The sequence below is a fragment of the Rhinolophus sinicus genome, chromosome 5 (genome assembly GCF_057876585.1).
Source record: "Rhinolophus sinicus isolate RSI-liver-muscle chromosome 5, RSI-T2T, whole genome shotgun sequence".
NCBI lineage: Eukaryota > Metazoa > Chordata > Mammalia > Chiroptera > Rhinolophidae > Rhinolophus > Rhinolophus sinicus.
The window spans coordinates 37,262,338-37,285,148 of record NC_142505.1 but is presented as its reverse complement, the minus strand read 5'-3'; the positions used below and the strand labels follow the sequence as shown (position 1 = coordinate 37,285,148).

Genomic DNA, 22,811 nt, shown 5'->3' with positions numbered 1-22,811 from the left:
CAAGTCCCTTCCATTTCTGATGTTCCGTATTTTAATATTGTGATTCATGTGTTTTCTGTATTTTCCCCATATTAAAAATGTAGAGTTATAAGCAATTAAATGGCATATAAATAATAAAATTTATTTGTTTTTAATTTAGCCCATTTAAGCATTAATACCTTTTATTTTCACCCTTTTTTTTGTAGCGTATCTTCTAATCTGAAAAAGTCTTCCATGAAAACTTCACTTTTAAAAAATAAGTAATGCCATCTGTTTTCCTAAAAGACTGAAATGGGGGCTACCATTTCCAGGTAAGTATCCAATTTTGTATCTTTCATTACTTAATTTTTCCAGAAGTTAAATATAGAAGGAAAATGTGAATATTGGTTAGATTCTAAATCTTTTAGTTTATCTGGGGTGGAGGGAGCGAGGGAGGATTGTAGGCCTTGTTTTAAGACAGTTGTATATTTAGGATTATGTTTACCACAGAGTTAACAGAGCTTCATGAAAGAGAGAGGAGGGGCCAGTAGTATTGAAAGCTTTTTAGAGAGGTTAATTGAAAACTGAAGAAGCTTTTTTGAGGAGGTTATTGTTGGCCCCAGTGGGGCCCGTTTCAGGACAGTGTTTGTGGCTGAAAATAAGCTTGCAATGGAGTAAAGAATGAAGCGGTGATAAAGTGAATATTTCAGCTCTTAATTTATTTATTAAACCAATATGTATTATGTACTTAGGATGCAGGGATCATTTCTCTAAGCTCTGACGTTATAAATAGTGTGACCACATATCCTGGTTTAAGGCTCTTGTAGATCTGTTAATGCCCAACTATTTTTTTCCAACTTTATGATATAATTGACACATAATATTACGTAATTACTCAACTATTTTTAATGTCCTCTTTTACTCTCAAGTCTACTGGTTTGGATAAGTAACATGGTCCACCCTAGGTGTACTGTGAATGACTGACATTCCCTGCCTGAGGTTATGTTGCCTGCTAGACTGAGCTTTTAGTCTAGCAGGCAAGTTAGGTGTTTAATAAGTAGTCATGAAATGAATTGGTTAATTACAGCAATGATAGGTGCTGAAGAAGTGAAATCATGAATACCTGAGTGAGTGGTGGGAGTGGAAGTCAGGGAGCTGTGAGTTCATTTTGCAAGGTAGATTTCGCAGGGAAAATGTGACAGAAAAGTCATATAAACGAATCTAAGATTTTGAGTTTTCGTGTTTGGAAGTATGATGGTACCATGAACAGAAGTAAGGAAACCACGAAGAAAGACTGGTACTGGGGGTGAGAGGGTGGGACAAATTGTAACATGGTGAATTCTATTAGACACATTTTGATTTTTGAGGTACTGGTAGAGGTAGAACTTTGAGAATCCAATCTCCTCAGTTGTGGAAACATGAGACTGAAACTTAGGAAAAGGTAATTTTGGGCCTGAAGGTGCAGAATTTGGAGTAATTCACATATGATTTAAGCTGTGGAAGTAGATAACATTTCCAGTATCCTAGCAGAGAGCAGAGAGCGAAAGATAAAGGCACTGAACTTTAGGAAGTGCCTGTTGTAAATGAGTGGCTGTTGTTAAAAACAATTAGTAAAGGAAAAATAAGAGAAAAGGTATGAAGGAAACCAGAATCATGCAGTGTTTCTCTTCAAAGCACAGTAAGAATTTTAGGGAGAGGCTCTTCGGAAGGATGCGATGCTGTAGAAAGATTAAGGATTTTAATACCCTAGAAAGGGTCATTGAATTTAATTATTAAGAGGTTATCGGTAACTGAGAGAACAGATTGAGTAGACCAGAATGAGTTGTAAGAGGTTAAGTTAGAGGTTTTACAAAATACACAGGAGGAAGAATAAAGTAGAATGCTTTTCAATGAGGTTGTGCATGAAGTTGGACGGTGATCATTTTGAGGAGTTAGCCACACAGGAAAAGACCTAGTATATTTTAGCATTAGCACCTAGTATATTTTAGGTAAAAGGGAATGATCCATTAGAGTAGTTTAAACATGTAGAGTAGTTTAAATATTAGAGTGATTAATTGCCCAGAGAAGGTAAGATGGTTTGAGATCAAAGACACGGGCAAAGAGCTTAACTTTTACAAAAGAGTAGCAATCTTTCTGCTTAAAAATCAGGCGAATGGAAGAGAGTGTGAATGAAGGAACTTTTAAGCAAAGATGAAAAAAACTAGAACCTCACTTTTTGAAAAAGGTAGGGATTGAGGTTATCTACTAGGCATATAGTTAATCAGTGGTGAGGTTGGTATCCTGGGAGAAGGAAACATTTAGGAAAAGCATTGTAGAGTAATTACCAAATATTTATTGAACACCTGCTTTGTGCCAGGCACTCTTACAGACAAGATTGCAGTCATTGAAATGAGTAAGAAAAATACCAAATCGTAATATGATCTGAAGAGAATTAAAACAGGGCAGTTGATAAAGTGACCGGGTGGCTACTTCTGAGGAGGTGACTTTAAGGTAAGGTGTGAAAGACAAGAATTCAGTCACTTGAAAATCAAGCTAGTGTAAAAACTGCAAGGTGGGAACGAGCTTGATGTGCTAAAGGAATGGGAAGGAGTCCAGTGGTCTGGAACAGAGTGGGTGAGCACTGTAGTGTCATGAGAGGGAGTTGGTCAGGCCACGCCGTGTCGGTCTTTACGGCCATAGTAAGGAGTCTAGATTCAAGAGCAGTCTTTTAAGGAAGGTTTTAAGCAGAAAAGTGTCATGATATAATACATGTCTTAAAGATTTCTCTGACTACTTTATTGAAGATGGATATAGAAGTAGAGGGGAAGCAGGAAGGTCAGTTAAAAGGCTTTTGGAATTGACCAGGCCAGAGATGGTGGAGAAACTTAATCTGATCACTGGGATAGAATAGAAAGGATTGCTGAGCAGTAGTAGTAAAGGCTCAGTTTATAAAGTAGCATGACATCGCAGGCAGTGTGAATGTAGCTAGTATAACCTTTTAGATGGAAATGAGAAATTTGACATTGGTGGTTGAAATAACTGTCTGTGGGATGCAGGCTTGGTTAAAGGGAATGCATCGAGGGACTGGAGGCCACGCTTGCTCCAGTACACATGTATTGAGCGTGTAGTAATATACCAAGAACTGTGTTAGCTGTCAGGGTTCCCGCAATCAACCAAAACTGAGGTCCCCCAAAAAACAAAAACAAAACAAAACAACAACAAAAACAGAGGTCCATCTCTCACGGAATTGATATTCTAATGAGGTGGGGAAGAGACACAATAAGTAGATATATACTGTGTTAGGTAGTGATGAATAGTATTAAGAAAAATATATTAGGGAAATATATTAGGGAAAGGCAGACATTGATGGGGGTGGCACAGGCTCACTGTTTTACACGGTGTGGTTAGGGAAGCCCTGTCTGATTAGGTGACATTTGAGCTGACAGCTCTGAACGAAGTAAGAGAACAGGCCAGTAGGTACTTGGGTTAGGGAGTGTGGGGGGCTGACTTGAAGGCTGCGGAGCTTAAACACAAAGGCTGCAAAGGCTCTGAGGCTGGGCTGGGATGTGTCCTCGGAGAAGTAGGAGGCCCTGTGGCTGGAATGGTGCTAGTGAGGGAGGATGTAGTAGAGGCTGACATTGTGAAGGTAGGGGAGGCGCAGGTCAATTTGTAGACCAGGCGCGGCCTTTGGATTTTCTTGTGTGATGATGGGGATGAACACCCAGGGCTGAGGGTGTGGGAGGAGAGCAAGGCACAGCGACAGCTGAGAAGTGTAACTTGTGGCTAACGAACAGTGCGTGAGGCCAGGTGTTTGAAGTACCTGAAGGGGATGATAAGAGAAGGGAATGTATAATAAAACCAATTTTTGAATACTACAAGGAGGTAGAAAGGGTAGAGAAAGGTGAGTTGGAGGCATAGAGGGCTTATCGCTCCAGATGAGTAAGTTTATTTGGATTTTTTAAAATTATGAAACAAAATTAACCATTTTCATAATTTTTAAGTGTACAATTCACTGGCATTAAATACATTCACAAATGTGCAACCATCACCACTCTCCATCTCCAGAACTTTTTCATCATCCTAAACTGCAACTCTGTGCCCATTAAACAGTAACTCCCATTGCCCTCTCCCCCCCAATTCCTGATAATTGCTATTCTTTCAAGAGGTCTCTATGAATTTGCCTATACTAGATATCTCATGTAAGTGGAGTCATACAATATTTATGCTTTTGTGGCTGGTTTATGTCACTTAGCATAATGTCTTCAGGTTCATCCGCATTGTAGAATGTATCACAATGTCCTTTTTAAGGTTGATAATATTCCATTGCATGTATAGATTACATTTCGTCCATCTGTCCATCCATCCATCTATCTATCCATCAGTGGACACTTGGATTGTTTTCACCTTTTGGCTATTGTTAATAGCCAAACATGGGTGAACATGGGTGTACAAATATCTGTTTGAGTCCCTGCTTTTAATTCTTTTGGGTATATACCGAGAAGTGGAATTACTGGATCATATGGTAATTCTGTTTACATTTCTGAGAAACTGCCATACTCTTTTCCACAGCATTTGCAATTTACATTCCCATCGGTAATACACAAGGATTACAATTTCTCCATATCTATGCCTGGATTTGGTTTATAGTGTACTTTTGGTTTTAGGCCGTAGAATGTTTTAAATATATTTATTTTCGTAAAAGAATGTTGATCATAGGTTGTTTTCTAGTAGTTTTGGAATTAAGACAAATCCTCATGCTCTGCTATGAGGTCAGAACTGGTAATCAAGATTATCTTCTTGTTAAATTTTAGTGAGAGATCCTCACAGGAATTAAAATTTGGGGGCCTTAAAAATAATGCCTTGCCAGAAACTTGTGGTACTGTGTCTATGTAACTTGGCTCTGAAGTCTAATATACTAAGTACCTTCAGTTGGTTTAGGAGAAAGCTATGCGTTTTGATTCCTAGGCAGGAATAGCTGTGATCTCACATGATTGGACTAGATGATTAAATGAGCTAGACTGATTTTTTCTTTTCAAAGAGCACACTTGTTAACCTCTGAGATTGGAAATATTATAAGGAACTGGAGAAATTTTCATCTTGATCTTGCTGTTCAGATGGATAATAGACTAATAAGAGTTATTAAGGGAAAAAATGGGATTTTTTGGGATTACAGCCCCTGCAGAGAGGTTTTTGAAACTTTGTTTACACCTTGTTTGTAATTGTCATTAAGATTTAGAAATTTTGAAGTAGATCATACTGTCTTCAATATTGTTATAATTGTGCTTTTCCTTGGTAAATGATGCTTTAATTTGGAAAACTTTACTTTAGAAGCTTTTCATCATGCTGTATGAACACTACGAATAAACTGAGTGGTTTATACTTCCACTCCAGTTTTTACTAGTTCTTCTTCCTCCAGTTCTTTGTCTTTGCCTCAGGGTTCTTTTTCTTTAATTGCTTTGGATGTTTACGCAGTTAGAAAAAATGTGCATAGAGATTATATTGTTGAATGCCTACTGTTTCTGGTCCTTGGATAACATGCCTTTTGCTTTTATTCAGAATATAACTGTGGTTGGATTGTCATATAGCCTGTCACAGACAGTAAGGATATTGTGAAAAAAATTCTGGCTTTCTGCGTAGCATGACCTTTCAAAACTGTTTTCTTTGCTGCAAGCATCTCACTTAGCCTTTTGACTGCCACATGACAGAAGAAGTAGTATATAAAGGGCAACATAAACGTCGGCCTTGTTGATGTTAACACAGTTTTCCAATATAAGAGCATCCTAAGTAGTCACATATGTTATTAAATATCATTGTTTTGTTTATGTGGAGGATTAACTAGTTTTATGCATAATACAGAGTATATTTTAAGTATAATTTTATAAAATTTATAATTAAAATTTAAGTAGAAAAATATTTATGTTACTTTGAAAAAGGATCTATATTTTTATTCAAAGTATTAAGAATTATTAGTGAATGGAGATTATAAATAGCCATGACTACAAATCCAGTATTTTTGTATACAAAGATTTTAAAGCAACTTTGGAGGCGACTTTCTGTTAATTCTGAGCAAGCAGCCAAGAGAGGCTTCTTTAAAACTGTGAAAGGGCCTGGGGACTATGAGTAAGCAGCAGCCTGATTTTGAACTTTAATCTTATTTTCCACTAGTAGCATAGCTCTGCAGTGCAGGTACGTATTTATTCTTTGTTCAGCAAATAGTTGCCGAGGACTTGTATCAGGCATTGTGCAGAGCACTGAAGATGAAAGAGCCTCTCCCTGTCATTCAGGAACTCACTCTCTGCGTATCAGCAAGGGTGGCAGGAATAGAGTTTAGCAGGATCACAACTCCTTCCTAGTAATGTCACTTTCCTCCTAGAATCTAGAGGTAAGGCAGAGGTTATAAGCAGTATGGGGGTGAGGATGGTCTGGATTCTTAGGTGGGAACAGTGCTGAGGGGAAGAACTACAGGTGACAGGAAAAATCTGGAGCTTGGGTTTGGTTATTACCAGTACTGAGGTCATAGGCAGAGGGAAATGGGGAATGGCTTCCCATCAAATGGATTCTCCATGCCGGGTGCTGCCTTGGGACTTTACATATGTTATCGCTATTAGTCAATTTTTAAAGAAGTGTGACATTTAGCATACGTACAGAAAAATACATGAAAACTTAAATTTATAATTTGAAGAACAATAAGAAATAAAACCTCTATGCATTAACAGCCAAGACAATCATATATACCTTCCTCTGTCATATTTCCCTCCCTCTCTCAACGATACAGTTTGCTGAATTATTTATTTCCTTACCTTTTTGAATAACTTTATCATCTACATTTATATCTCTGAACAATATTTAACTTTGTATTTATACTTGAGTAAATGGAATCATATTGTATGTATTTATTGTATATTAAGAGAAACAAGTTTGTTTCTCTTAATATTGTGAGGTTCATTTATGGTGATGTGTGTAGCTGTATTTTATTAATCTTTCATATTGTAAAATATTCAATACAATTTATTGATCTATTAATATACATTTAGATTTTGCCTAGTTTTTGGATATTATGAAAAATTCCACATTGAACATTCATGTATGTGTGACATCCTCGGATAAGAATTTTCCTAAGATATATACCTAAGTAGTGGAATTTTTGAGACCAAACTCTTTGGAAGAGGTTGAATCGGTTTATTCTCCCACCAGTAGTGATCTATGAAATGGCATACCATTGCGGTTTTAATTTATATTTTCTTGGTGACTAATGAGGTTGAACATTTTTGCCCCCATTTGTTTATGATTTATTTTTGGTTCTTGTAAAATTTCTGTGTAATTATTTTGTCCATTTTTCTATTGGGTTCGTGTTCTTTACACACTCATTTTCTCACTATAATTTATGAAAATTATTTGATCAATTTTTATTTACCTTTTTAACATTCTTCAGTGAGTCTCTTCTTGTTCTTTACATCAAGAGCAACACTTTATATGGCCTACCAGATTCTGGATCTACCCAGCTCTCCAGTAGCATTCTGCCTCTGTTTTTTGCCTCTCTGTTCCTTATCTTTGAATTCCTCAAATTCTTAAGGTTTCTTAGGTCTTCCGCATGTGTTCTTTCTCCCTTTGTCTAATTTCTTCTCTTTTTTCAACTCTGTGTTAGATTCCCCTTTCCTGGGAATATACCCTTGGCTTTAGCTGCCTAAAATTCAACATACTTTGTGCCTCTGCACTTACTTGTTAAAAATATAGTAATTCTAATTAGAAACAGAAAGAGAGCAGTCAATATGTTCATTTCTACCAGGGGATTAAAACATGCATTGCGCGGAGTTGGTGATAAACAAGAATGAAATCTGTTGAATTTAAATAGAGAATGATTTGCTGGCGTCATAATGGTACTCTCATCAATGTTGTCCCCCTACTCCTTCATGATTCTGTTTTCTGTTTGGATGGAGAAGGGTGGTAAGGAAAAAAATAGTGATTGAGTAGACAGAGCACTGGACTGCGTGTGACTGAGGGAGGACATTGGGTTTTAATCATGGTCTTGCAGCTACCTAAACTATGTATTTGACTAAATTCGTGAAGCCAATATCGCTGTAACAGACTGAAAGTGAGTAATGGCTCAGACACAATAGATATTTATTTCTTACTCAGAGAACAGTCTAAGGTGGATTGTCCTCTTTGGTGGTTTGTTCTTTTCCAGGTCTTCTATCTCATGACTCTTTCATTCTCTATGACCAGTGGAAGAGAAAAGTGTAGGCAGCATACCAACTTTCCCAAAACACGTCTCTTAAAGTGGGATGGGTCTTTTCCAATCAATGTTACCCTGGAGAGAACTGAGTACATGACTGTTTCTTACTGCACAGGAGCTTGGAAGGTTGGAGTATCTAGTCGGTCAAGTGCCCAGCCACATTCCCATAACTGGAAGGAGCAAAGCAGTCTCTGTCACAGTGGCCCTGGGAAGTAACCTTATTTCTGTAGATCTCAGGTCCTAAGGTATGAAATAAGGGATCTATTAGCAGAAGATTTCTAATACACACACCCTTTTTTAGAGATTAAAAGGCACAAGGAAGGTGTTTCCATTATGTTTTCATTCATCTTGTTCCAATGCAATTTTGAAGGAATATGAGATGCTAAAGCTGTTTTTCAGTACTACTGGTTCATTACCACAACCAGACTACTTAAGCTCTGTAGCTTTATCTAGGTCCTGGATACAAACTGTACTGTGGTCTTGCAGTGAGAGGAAGGAAGATTATTTTGTGCGATGAAATAATTCTGAGGTCATGTGTGCCAAGTTGTAGGCACTTGTATTAGTTACTTCTTAAATGCTAAATTAAGAACCTGTTTAAATATTCTACATTTTCTTTGGAAAATATAAGCACGAAGTATATTTATAAACATCTAATTAAGGAACCTGGCTAGAGCTTGCCTCAGTTTATTCATAAATTTGGACTCTTAAGTTTCAGCAGTTATTATTTCAAGGAAACTGCCTTGATAGTTGTTTTTATAACTGAAATTTGAGAGATCAAAGTTGGGTAATGGAAGTTGCGTTTTTAAAAATTCATTTAACAAATACCTCCCTTTTTGGGGGAAATGATAGTATTAAGATTGTCACAGGTAATTTAAATTTCGCTTTTACTTCTCAGTTCCATTTAAATTTCAGTAGAATTTTGGTCCAAGTGATTCTAATTTCAGAGGTGAACTTGTTTGCTAATATACACAATCTATTTGTATATAAGAAGAAAATATTTCTTATGAGAAATGCCCTTGAGAAAAATACATGTTTCAGAAAATGTGTTGTGTATATATTTTTTAAAGAAACAAATGAGTTAACTCGGCCATAATAGACACATAAGTTAATCTCTTAATCTAATAGATCATGTTCCAATTATCGATTGCTGTAGCAAACCACTTCAAAACTTACTAGTGTAAAACATCTATTTTGTTGTGCCCTTGCTCTGTGGTCAGGAATTTGGACAAAGTACAGCTTGTCTCTGTTCCATGATGTCTGGGCCTCAGGGTGAGAAAAGTTTGAGGGCTGGAGTCATGAAGTCCTCTTTACTCCAAAGTCTGACTGTTGGTGCTGGTAGTCAGTTGAGGTTGGACAAAATACCCACACGTGGCTCTTAGAATGAGCATCTCACCAAGAAGTGTCTTAAGAGATAGCAAATGGAAGCCACTAGTTTTCAAAACCCAGGTGCAGAAACTAGTAGAGCATTATTTCTGCTTTATTCATTTGGTCAGTCACAGAGCTTAGATTCAAGGGGAGGGAGCATAGGCCTCACTCCCAACAGTAGGAATATAAAAGAATTTGGGGCCTGTTTGAAAAACATTCCAGATCTTTAGGCAGAACTCTTTTATCATGTACCTCCGAGTCTTTCGAAGCTAATTTTCAATACTGCTTGATTGTTTGGATACTTAAAGCTTTCTTTCATTGCTAATATCTTAGCCAATACATTTTATTTATTTAAATAATTTACTTTTCAATTACAGTTGACATACAATATCATATTAGTTACAGGTATACAACATAGTGATTAGACATTTATATAACTTATGAAGTGATCACCGTGGTAAATCTAGTACCAATCTGACACCATACATAGTTATTAAAATATTATTGATTATATTCCCTATGCTGTACTTTATATCCCCATAACTATTTTGTAACTACCAATTTGTACTTTTTAATCTCTTCCCTTTTTTCACCCATCCCCTCAACCCCCCTCCCATCTGGCAACCATGAAAATGTTCTCTGTATCTGTGAGTTAGTTTCTGTTTTGTTTGTTCGTTTATTTTATGCTTTAGATTTCACATATAAATGGGATCGTATGGCATTTGTCTTTCAATGTCTGACTTATTTCACTTGGCATAATACCCTCTAGGTCCATCCATGTTGTTGCAGATGGCAAGATTTCATTCTTTTTTATGGCCGAGTAATAATCCATTGTATAGATGTATCACTTCTTCTTTATCCATTCATCTGTTGATGGACACGTAGGTTGCTTCCATATCTTGGTTATTACTAGTAATGCTGCAGTGAACATAGGGGCCCATATAACTTTATGAATTAGTGTTTTTGTTTTCTTTAGATAAATACCTAGAAATGGAATTTCTGGATCATGTAGCAGCTCTAGTTTTAATTGTTTTAGGCATCTCCATACTGTTTTCTTCATTTAGTACTTAAGAAGCAACTAATACAGGTGCCTACAAGTTGGCACACATGACCTCAGAATTATTTCATCTCGCATAATAAGCTTCCTTTCCTTCACTACAAGACCACCGTGCAGTTTGTAACCAGGACCTAGAGAGCTAAGAGGGAGCCAGTAGTGATGAAAACCAGCTTTAGCGTCTCACAGTCCTTCCATGAAAAGATGCTCCATATCACTAATTGTTAAGGAAATGCAAATGAAAACCAGAGTGAGATATCACCTCACCCCTGTTGGGAATGGCTGTTATCAAAAAGAGAAGACATAAGCGTTGGTATGGATGTGGAGAAAGGGGATCCTTTATCAACTGTTGGTGGGAATGTAAATTTGTGCAGCCACTGTGGAAAACAGTATGGAAGTTCCTCAAAAAATTAAAAATAGAAACTATGATCCTGCAATGCTACTTTTGGGTGGGTATTTATTCAAAGAAACAAAAACACTAACTTGAAAAGGTCTCTGCACACTCATGTTCATTGCAGCATTATTTACATTAACTAAGACATCTTAACGACTTATGTGTTCATCTTTGGATGAATGGATAAAATGTGGTACATATATATAATGGATATTATTCAGCCATAAAAAGAAGAAAATCTTGCCATTTGTGACAACATGGATGGACCTTGAGGGCATTATGCTAAGTGAAATAGAGAAAGACAAATACTGTAAGATCTCACTTATATATGGAATCAAAGCAACAAAAAACACAAAAAACAAGAAAACAAAGTCAAATTCATAGATACAGAGAATGATTGGTAGTTGCCAGAGGCAGGGATTTGGGGGTTGTCAAAATGAGCAAAGGGGGTCAAAAGGTACAAACTTCCAGTTGTAAATAAGTCATGGGGATGTAACGTACAGCATGGTGACTATAGTTAACAATAATATATTGTATATTTAAAAGCCAAGAGAGTAGATCTTAAAAGTTTTCATCTCTAGAAAAAGATTATGCTGCTTTAAAAATAATGCTATATTTGAGGTTTTTGAAACAGTGTGATAGATTCACTACAGGGTAATGTTATAAATTAAATACAGGATAGTATCCAAAAACTGAGGTTGAAGCATATAACTAGATAAAGATTTCAGATCTTTTGGGAATGTAGACATAGTGAATTATGATGAATTATTATATTCCAAACCATGTAACTCCCAGTTGCTTATTCTATTGTGCACTCGTTGTAGGCTGGGCATTGAGGCAGTGAGGGGGTTTCACGACAACGATACCGTGGTGCTGCCTCAACTTTTCAGGTCAGGTCTCCTGATCCCCAGACACTACCTTCCAAACCTCTTTAGGGGATTCAAGCAGGTACTTCATACTTCCTTTTCTCAGTATTCCATCTTCGTCTCTTGTGGTTGAGCTTCGTGGGGGTTGAGGTGGAACACACCTCAACCAGTTGTATAAGCCTTTACTATCTTTCTCTGTTTTATTACCTCCAGCAGTTTAAGAGGGGAGCATCGTCTGAACAAACAGATCAGACGTATTTCCAACTTGTCTACTCATAGTGTGCAAAGGAGTAATCCTGAAATGGCTTAGAAGAAATGCCAGCATTTTAGGATGCTCTGTTAATTTTTATATATTATAACCTATTTTTAAAATGACAGCAGACAAAACTATGTAAAAGGTTCAGAGTCTGGAATAGTGCCTTTTCTACAGCTGTAAGCTATTTAAAATTCTTCTCGTGTTACTGTTTGCCATCCAGATGGCTTTCTGGCTCTGGTTCAGTTCCTAGATGTGAAGGCTGTTGGTTAGTTACTCACCAGCATTACCACACTCTTGTACAATTTGGCTCATGACTCAGGCTCACAGCACTTGCATGTGGTACCCTTTGCTATACAGTCATTCCTGATTGTCATGATGTCACTTGTTATAAACAAGTACCAGAATTGATTGGATAACATTTCTGGGATGAAGACTTGTTGACATTCAAAAGAACACCCTGGTTAGTCTGTTGGATCCATTGCTACTGGAATGAGAAACAGATACAGAAACAGTCCAGACAATGAAACTTTTGTCTAAAATATGTATGCGTATGTGCATCATAGGTGCAAAAGTGTGTCTAATAAACCAGATTTATTTGCTTCACTCCTGTATTAGTAACTATAATGATTAAAAAGCAAAAAAGGGCTTGCCACAGAAGTCAGTGTGTGATGAGAGGTTAGGGAGAGGAAGGGAGTTGCTATCTGGAAGAAATACCCAAGGAATCTTGGAGATGCTGGCAGTGTTGTTTTTCTTGACCTAGACTGTGGTTTGCTTTACAATAGGTGTTTGCTTTTCAATAATTAATTGGGTACTATTTGTTTATGTATTATTTTAAACAATACAAATGTTTAAAAATAGAAAATACTTGCCCATGATGTTAGGTGAATTCCTTCAAAGGCTAGAGAAGGTCACTATGTATTTTGTGTTAGATATTGTTAGTAAGTCTTTGTCCTGTTAATTTTATCTATTTAGGAAAATAATCACTTGTACCGTAAAACGTGGTTATGATCAACCAGTGATTGAAATAGGCTTAACAATTAGTTCTCCTGTCCACAATACTATTCATTTGAGCTTTAGGAAGAGAGAAGGGACAGGGTGAGAAGAGAATGTAGTCAGGTTGAAACATGTCTTTCTTGGAAATACATATCCAATTAGAATAATTGATTATCTTTTTCTTGTTGATGAGCATGATCAAACATTTAAAAGAGAGCAGATTGAAAACTAGAACACTGAAAAAATTAATTAGCATTGCTTAATAAAAATTAAATATTCTAACCCAAGTCCATTTAAGTAATTTGAAATGGAGTGTTTTATTTTAGACTCTAGCAGTATGATTTGGAATAATGGGGTGATACGACTCTTACTTTTTTAAAACTTTGTAGGAAGATTATTAACATTCTTGATCTAGAATCTGCTGAATTAAGAATTTTTCATCAGCCCATTTGGTCTGAAGAAAACTATTTATAATTTCTCCCTTTGAAGCAGTACCATTGTTATGGATTACATGGCTAAATTTCTATTTCTATTTCATTTATATACTTTATATATATGAATTATCTATTTAAATATCTATTCTTTAAGTCATTATGTAAATAATTATTTTTATTATGTACAAACTTGTTTCAAACTTTATTATTTGTTCAATGATTATCAGTGGAAGGAGCAAGAAGAAAGTAGGTTAAAAAGTATGAGTTGTAGAGTACCCTATGATTTGATGTTTCCCATGAATTTTGAGATTCATTGGGTTTCTCACTCTGTCCTGTAGCATATATTACTGCTGAGATTCTGCTGCTCTGAATGATCTTCAAGATTTTATTTGGGATGAAGATCATCTAGGAATCTCAGTATAGAAAAACTGGATTGCAGTCCTCAGACCGTGGAGAGACTCCAGGCCTCTGGAATTAGCCATTACGATTTCTGATTTTGGAGAGGCCTAAATCCTTACCACATAAAAATCCTGAATAGAGAAAGACACCTTACCAATTAGAAATTAAAAATATTGATACTCCAAAGTGGGCAGATAACAAAAGTTAATTTAATTTAAAAAACACAATGTCTTATTTGAATACATAATACTTTCTTTTAGTACAAAGTATGCTGAGAATGGGATCTTTTTAAAGGAAAAAATAACGACAGCAATGCAATTAATGGAAAAAATATAATTTCTAATATAACACAAATGACATATAGCTACATTAGAATTTTGTGAAATCCACTTAGAGCATTCCATTTTCTGATAATATGTAGTTTAAACTTAATGTCAGATGAGTATTTGGAATTCGAAAGTATTTGGATTTTTTTTTTTAAAGTAAAAATTGCACATTAGCAGGAAGATTTTTGGGTTTTACTAGCAGCTCATACACTAGAATGTCAAGTATTTATTCAAATTAAGTATTCATGTTCCAGCTTTTATGTATTTTTTAAATTAAATTTATTGGGGTGACAATGGCTAGTAAAATTACATAGGTTTCAAGTGTATAATTCTATAATACATCATCTATATATCACACTGTTGGAAAACAGGATTTTGTTACTAGGTGTCTTAGAGAGTTACGTGGTCTGTTTTATCACAATTCAAATATTCTCTTAAGATAACAAATTATTCAGTTTATTTGCACAGTATACTTTAACATAAAAGTTACAAAGCCTAAGATAAGCAAGCAATAAGTCAATAAAACCACGACTCAGAATTCTAACATTTTCATATGGTATCATTCATTATGACATGTATAAAGACTACTAATGTTTAAGTGAAGTGATCACTAACCTGTAAATTACATGAGTGTGATCAGACACATACTTAAATAGAGATTCCAGTAAATATTAAAAATGTTTGATTTTATAAGTAGTTAGAGAAATGCGAATTAACTCAAGAACTTTTTGCCTTTAGATAATTGACTAAGATTAAAAGGATCTATTACAATCCAGTTAATGGATACTGTTTATAACCGTTAAGGTAGTGGGAATACAGATTTGGTAAAAATCTTTCTAGAAAGTTTAGCAATATGCCTAAAGAACCTTAAAGAAGTTTATACCAGTAATTCTAAACCGTTAGACCCTAACCCTTTTTGATAGTATGTTATGTAATACTTGTTTTACTATATTGAGATAAAATTTATAGATGATATAATCTACCTATGCATGTAATAAGAAAAATAATAATGTTTTAACTGTAATATAAAGGTAATTGGTGATAAAATATCGTATGCATTTCAATATGTAAATACTCAGCACAGCTGTAGTAGACCGTAGTCAGATGCTCATGTCTTACTCAGATACCTGTGAGTGCATTGACTGCAAGGAAAGACTGACACAGGGATGCTGTATTGGCACCTAAATCCCATGAGTAGTCCTTGCAGCTGCTACTATACCATGGCTCTATATCATTGATTCTGTATCATGATTTACAAAATGAGAAACGAAGTGAAAACTCCTTACTTTAGTCGCATGGCTTTTCACTCATGAACAGAACAAGTCATTGAGCACTCGTTCCTCAGGAGCTGTGGTAAACACTCCCAGGGTTTTGGCCTTCATAAAGCAAGCTTTCTACTAATATGCTTGTGTGGTTTGATTGCTGTGACGTATTTGACGCCACTGATATTATGCAATGCCCAGTGTTGTCATTTGGTAAAGGAATTTTGCAGTAGCTCATCCTGCTTTCTCTCTGAGCATTGTCATTGACTTCATTGTGGTATTGGAACCTTTTTAGTAGTTGTGTAAATTGTATTTGTTTTGCCACAAGGAATGTAACTTTGAATTTTGCCTCTCTAATTTTGGTTTTTTCTTTGAACTGTTTTGAGCCATTGATCCTAGAATGAATGATGCAACAAAGTAGTAACAAAAAAATATGTAACAAAAGTGGACTCTATAATAAAAATGAAGTAAAAATACATTTGCTAAGAATCGAAGCATCCCATTAACTGTTACCCAAGAGAAATGGAACAACACAGCTCTGATAACACAGAAGTGTTTTTGTGGGATCTCTGTAGAAACTGTAATTAATTTGGGGAAATGAATATAAGCAAACTACCTGGTAGGCCAATAGGGACCATCTTTTGAGAAACACTGCTCTAATTCCTTTCAATCAAGCAAGCAGGGCTGATTGTATGCTGTGAATAGGTGGCATGGCTGTTCTTTTCATTGGAAAGAAACAGATCTTATTGTAAATTAATATTAGTTATCAATTATTCAGTGCTTTTTATATATCAAGTGCTATGCAAGGTGCTTTTCTATATGCTCTTTTATTTAGTTCTTACACTAACTCTGCAAGGTGGATATTACTATTCTTGTTCATGCATTAGGAACTGAAGGTCAGAGAGGTTTAAGTTAAGTTATCCAAGGTGATACAGTCCAAGATATACAGCAAAACATGTAGGTGACACCACATTATGTAAAGGACCTCTTAGTGTTTGAATAATAAAATCTCTGTGGCTCTTGTTCAATCAATATTGAATGAGCCTTATACAAGATTAAAGGGAATGACAGAATGAAAAGTTAAATACATAATGATTATAAAATTAGACCTATTTTAACCATTTCAAATTAGAAAAAGTATCATTTACATAATGGATAATTTTATCTGAGATGATTCATTTATTGAACTTGAAACTTACATTTTGGAGCTTGTCTTTTGAAACCCAAAGACGATAATCTGCTTTGTTTGTAGGGGAAACTTTAGTAACAATATAAATTTTATTTAAATTTGTAATATTTCAGTTTCAAATATATGCTTTCCTCTTCAGGATATTTATTGTGATGAGTACCAGCTGTTTGTACATTATAGACTCCTTTTTGGAAAAAGTTTTAAAAGAGAGGAATTCCTCAAGCAAGACAGGAGTTAGTTTTGTTTGTGTCTAGATTAGCCACGGAGGTCATTTTTGTTATATTAAGTGTATGTGTAGTAGTTTAAAAAAGTTGTTCTATATTCATGAACATTGAAATAAGTCTGGCTTATAATAAGTAGACTTGTTTTACAGGGGCATACTAAGTATTTACAAATGTATTCCATTTATAGTTGGGTTAAATACTAAGAATGTAAATCTGTAGTTTAGAAGTACTAACGAACACAGACATATTAAGAATAGATAGCCTAGCTCTAACCTGAATCCTTCCTATCGACAATTACTCAAAGTGTCCTGAAAATAGAACTTTTAAAAAAGTATATAAGCTGTATGCCCTTATTAATGAAACATTGAAAAAGGAAACATTTATAGTTACTTTTGAACTATGTTAATATATTTCCTTGCAGCCTTAGTTTCTGTGCATTATTATTAGGTTGTACTCATGGTTTTTTTCCTTTTTACACTAAATAGAATTCTAATTATATCTTTGTATTGTTTATTTTTTGATGTTTTCATATAATTTATAAACATTTCCATAATATCGTACACACTTGACTGTTTTCATATAATTTACAAACATTTCCATAGTATTGCACACACTTGACAAAGTTTAAATGGCTGCTTAAATGCCATCAAATGGGTGTATCATTGTTTATTGCTTCATGTTTGGACAGTTTATTTGTAAGTTTGTCATATTTGCATATTTTTCTTTGTGCATGACCATTTTTCTGTAATAAAGTTTTTAAATATGTAAATTATAGAATTGGAATTACCGAGGTAGTAAGTGTGAAATATTTCAAGGATCAGTGTGTATTTCTAAATATTTTCTAAAAGCAATTTAGAGTGTCAGCTTTTATTTGAGAGGATAAATTTATGTTTTAGCAATTACTTTTTAATAATTTGTAGAATTACTTTAGCGATATTTCTTATATAGAATTACAGTGATTCACATAAAATAATCATATTTATATTAAAAAATGAACTTCTACACTGTTCAGGTTTTCAGTACTCAGTATAATGCATATTTGATTTAAGAGGTAAAAACCGATGGCTCTGTTGGCACTTACTAGGGAAGCTGAGAACACTTAAACTCTTTCCTCTTTTTCTGCCAGTGAACAATTGACAGGATATAGGTTTATAATTACACTCTAAGGGTTTAGTTGACCTAATTGTCACTGCTGAAGTTCTGTGCCCTCTGATAGCTTCCTTGAAAAGTTGTTTTCATAGTTGTTTCATGCTTGTCCTCAGCATTTAATCATTTGTTCAAACAAGAGTGATACAGACTGAGGACCTTGCTGGGCTAGGTAACCTTGCGAAGAACATTTCCTTTAAAGAAAAAGGAAAGAGTGGATTTCCAGTCAAGATGGCGGAGTAGGTAAATGCTGTGCTTGCTTCCTCTCACAACCACATCAAAATTACAACTAAACTACAGAACAGCCATCATTGAGAATCACCTGAAGTCTAGTTGTACCAAAGCCCTACAACTAAGGACATACAGAAGAAGCCCCTTGAGATTGGTAGGAGGGGCCAAGACACCAAACGGACCAGTCTCACACCTGCGTGAGACTATTAAAAATCGAGAGGGATATCTCGGCTGTGGAGGTCCCCCCAAGAAGAAGCGAGGGGTCCCAGCTCTACACCAGACTCCCCAGCCCAGGGTTTCAGTGATGGGGAGAGAAGGCCCCATAACATGTGGTTGTGAAAACCAGTGGAGAATATGGCTGAGTGAGATGGAGGGCTGCTGTAGTCCCAGGTGATCGTTTTAAAGGGCCTGTGCATGGACTTAACTCACTGATGGGGTCACTTGCTTTGAGCTCCAGTGCTGGGGCAGCAGCTTGAAAGTTGCCAGGGACATACGGGGAGGAACTGAGTTGGCTTCAGGGCAAGGGCCGGAGGGGTAGCTTTCTCTTGGACAGAAGAGCTGGTGGAACCCATTGTTTCTTTGTTGAGCCCTCCTCACTCCTGGTGTCTAGATGCAGGTGGCTGCCATATCCGAGTCTCCATCGACCAAGCCACTTCCAGTGACTTTCCATACAAATGGCTTACCTTGGCTCTTGCTGCAGACTTTCCTAAAATCTCTTAAAGGTTTACAAAACCTAAATAAGTACTTCTGGCTGAGTAGCCCTAAACTTGGCACTAATGACAGGTGGCTTTGGTTCATGGCTTGGCCTCTCAAGGGACCTCTAAGCACAGCATGGGTGGTGGCCCTCTGCAGATTGGTTTGTGGCTCATGCCAGGTGGCCCCAAGTAGGGCATAGGTTGTGGCTGAACTTGGCCTGCAGTGGGTCCCTTCCCAGGAGGCCCTGGTGTTGGCATGCCCAGTGCCAGCTTTGGACTGAGTCAGAGCATCAGTAGGCCACCTCCAAAGATGACACACCCAAAGGGCAGACTGGGCAGACACCGGAGCCCTGGTAAAGTGAATCCTGCTCTGTTGGTTCTGCCCGTGCACTACAGCTCTTCCATTGTAGTCACGGCGAGTCCTCACAACCAATCAGCCCAAGACTTAGTCCCCCCCATTAATGTGCAAACAGCAACCAAGTCTAGACTACAGGAGTGCACACACAATCTACGCAAGGAACACCCCTGGAGATTCCAGCACTGGTTAACATGGAGACTGTGCTGCTACTCGTCTCCATGGGACGCCTACTACATAAGGCCACTGTACCAAGACTGGAAGACATAGCAGCATGCCTGATACATAGAAACAAACACAGGAAGGCAGCCAAAATGGAGAGACAAATAAACATGTCCCCAATAAAAGACCAGAACAATGCTCCAGAAAAAGAACTAAGCAAAACAGAGACAAGTGATCTACCTGATGGAGAGTTCAAAACACTGGTTATAACACTGGCTATAACACTGGTTGCTTAAGGAACTCAGGGAGAGCTTCAATAAAGAGATAGGAAATATAAAAATGGAGATAGAAAACAAAAAAGAACCAGTCAGAAATGAAGAATACATTAGAGAAAATCGATAGTGGATTAGATGAAGCAGAGGATAGAATCAGTGATTTAGAAGATAAGGTAGCATAAAATGCCTAATCAGAACAGCAAAAAGAAAAAAGAATCTAAAAAAATGAGGACAGTTAAGGAGCCTCTGGAACAACATTAATCATACCAACAGTCTTATCATAGGGGTACCAGAAGGAGAAGAGAGAGAGCAAGGAATTGAAAACCTATTTAAAGACATAATGATAGAAGACTTCTCCAACCTGGTGAAGGAAATGGATATTCAAGCCCAGGAAGCACAGAGTCCCAAACAAGATGATCCCAAACATGGCTACACCAAGACACATCATAATTAAAATGCCAAAGGTTAAAGACAAAGAGAGAATCTTAAAAGCAGCAAGAGAAAGGCAGTTAGTTACCTACAAGGGAGCTCCCATTAGACTCAATTGATTTCTCAACAGAAATTTTGCAGACCAGAAGGGATTGACACAAAATATTCAAAGTGATGAAAAGCAAGGACCTACAACCAAGATTATTCTACCCAGCAAATTATCATTTAGAATCGAAGGGTAGATAAAGAGTTTCCCAGACAAGAAAAAGCTAAAGAAGTTCATCGCCACCAAACCAGTATACAAGAAATCTTAAAGGGAATTCTTCAGGAAGAAGGGGGAAAAATAAGAAAAAAAAACCCTACATATCTATTAACAGACACTTTAAATATAAATGGATTACACGTTCCAGTCAAATGATAGGGTGGCTGAATGGATAAGAAAACAAAACTCTTACATATGCTGCCTACAAGAGACTTACTTCAGATCAAAAGACACACAGTGAAAGTAAAGGGATGGAAAAAGATACTTCGTGAAAATGGAAACAAAGAAACAAAGCTGAGGTAGCAATACTTATACCAGACAAAATAGACTTTAAAACAAAGGCAATAACAAAGATACAAAGAAGGACCTTAGTAATCCCACTTTTGGGTATTTATCTGAGGAAACCCAAAACGTGTCTTGGAGGGGACGTGTGCATCCATATGTTTATTTCAGCATTATTTACAATGGCCAAGATAGGGAGGCAACCTGGGTGACCCTGAATGGATGAATGGATAAAGAAGAGGTGGTACAGGGGCGGCCGGATGGCTCAGTTGGTTAGAGCATGAGCTTAACAACAGGGTTGGTCATTCGATTCCCATGTGGGCCAGTGAGCTGTGCCCTCCACAACTAGATTGAAGGACAACGACTTGACTTGGAGCTGATGGGTCCTGGAAAACACTGTTTCCCCAATATGCCCTAATATATATATAAAAAAGGGTGGTACATATATACAATGGAATATTACTCAGCTGTAATAAAGCAATGAAATCTTGCCATCTGCAACAATGTGGGTGGACCTAGAGGGTATTGTGCTGAGTGTAGTAATTCAGACAGAGAAAGACAAATGTCATATGATTTCACTTATAAGTGGAATCTAAAAAACAAAATAAACAAATGAAACAGAAACAAACTGATAGGTACAGAAAACATTTTGATGATTGCCAGATGGAAAGGGGTTTGGTGGTGTGTGAAAAAGGGGAAGGGATTATGAAATACAACTTGCTTGTTACAAAGTACTCATGGGGATGTAGGGTATAGCATAAGGAATATTGTCAGTGGTACTGTAATAATAATGTGTGGTTCCAGGTACTAGATTCTTCGGGGTGATAGATGGGAGAGAGGTTGGTGGGTAGGGTGGAAGAGCTGAAGGGAGTAAGAATACAAATTGGTAGTCTACAAAACAGTCATGGAGATGTAAAGTAAAGCATAGGGAATATATTAAATAGTATGGTAATAACTATGTATAGTGCCAGGTGGATGCTAGACTACTCAGGGGAATCACTTCTTAAACCACTATGCTGTACACCTTAAATTAATATAAAATAGTATTGAATGTAAACTGTAATTAAAAATTTAAAAAGGGGGGGAAAGTGAAGAGAATTGAGATTCAAGTTTCCAAGTATAAAACAAATAAGTCATGGGGATGTAATGTACAGTATGGGGAATATAGTCAATAATATTGAGATACCGTGGTATGGTATAAGATGGTTGTTGGATCTAATATGGTGATCATTTCTTTGGGTATATAAATGTTGGGTATATAAATAACTATGGTATATACTGGAAACTAATATAATATTGTATGTCAGCTATATTTTAATAAAAATCTCAAAAAAATAAAAAGGAAAAAATAAGTAAAAAAGTAAAGAATTACAAAGTATGTTTATTGCTTGGGGAAAAAAAATCTTTCTTTTGATTCTGGCTCTACTTCTGTGTCATCCTAGATAATTTACTTAATCTCTCTGGGCCTTAGTTTTCTTATTTTTAAAATGGGAAGTGTCTGTTACTCCTAAGGCACCTACCTCCAACCTGAAACTCTGTTACTTTACAGACTGAATGTAGTGTGGTGCTCCCTGTAAAATAAGGGTGACATAGGGAAATAGGAACCAGAACATATTTAATTTCCAATTGTGTGGCAATAATTTTATTTTCTTCAAAATATACAAAAGATTCTGTTAGCAGTTGGTTTGTTACCTTATTTGTTCAACTGTGTCACAGTTTTAGGTATGACAAAATACATACCTAAATTACAGCACATCTTGTGATTATGGCCCTTTTATTACTTACCATAAAGTGTTGGGCATGAAGTTCTGAAGAGCTACAAGTTATCCTGTGGTTTTAGTTAGACCACCCCATCAGTAAGTTTATTTACTATGGCTTTACATTCTCCTGATGAGTTAAGGGGCTAATGTTCTTTGACTTAGAGTGTCCTTTTTAAAACTTTTGTTGGGGAATATTGGGGAACAGTGTGTTTTTCCAGGACCCAACAGCTCTAAGTCAAGTCGTTGTTTTCAGTCTAGTTGTGGAGGGCGCAGCTCACTGGC

At 36.4% G+C, this 22,811-nt stretch overlaps 1 protein-coding gene across 5 annotated transcripts in view; it reads left to right on the top strand.

The window, feature by feature from the left end:
• The window catches only part of PIK3CB (phosphatidylinositol-4,5-bisphosphate 3-kinase catalytic subunit beta), a 153,476-nt gene that overhangs the window by 27,006 nt on the left and 103,659 nt on the right, over positions 1–22,811 (top strand). For 3 of the 5 annotated variants that reach the window (XM_019747566.3, XM_088798363.1, XM_088798364.1), the window contains exon 2: positions 186–290. The exons of the other annotated variants lie outside the window; for them this stretch is intronic. The gene's annotated coding sequence lies outside the window, so the exon portion shown is untranslated. The remainder of the gene's footprint in view (positions 1–185; positions 291–22,811) is intronic. 5 annotated transcript variants of the gene reach the window in all.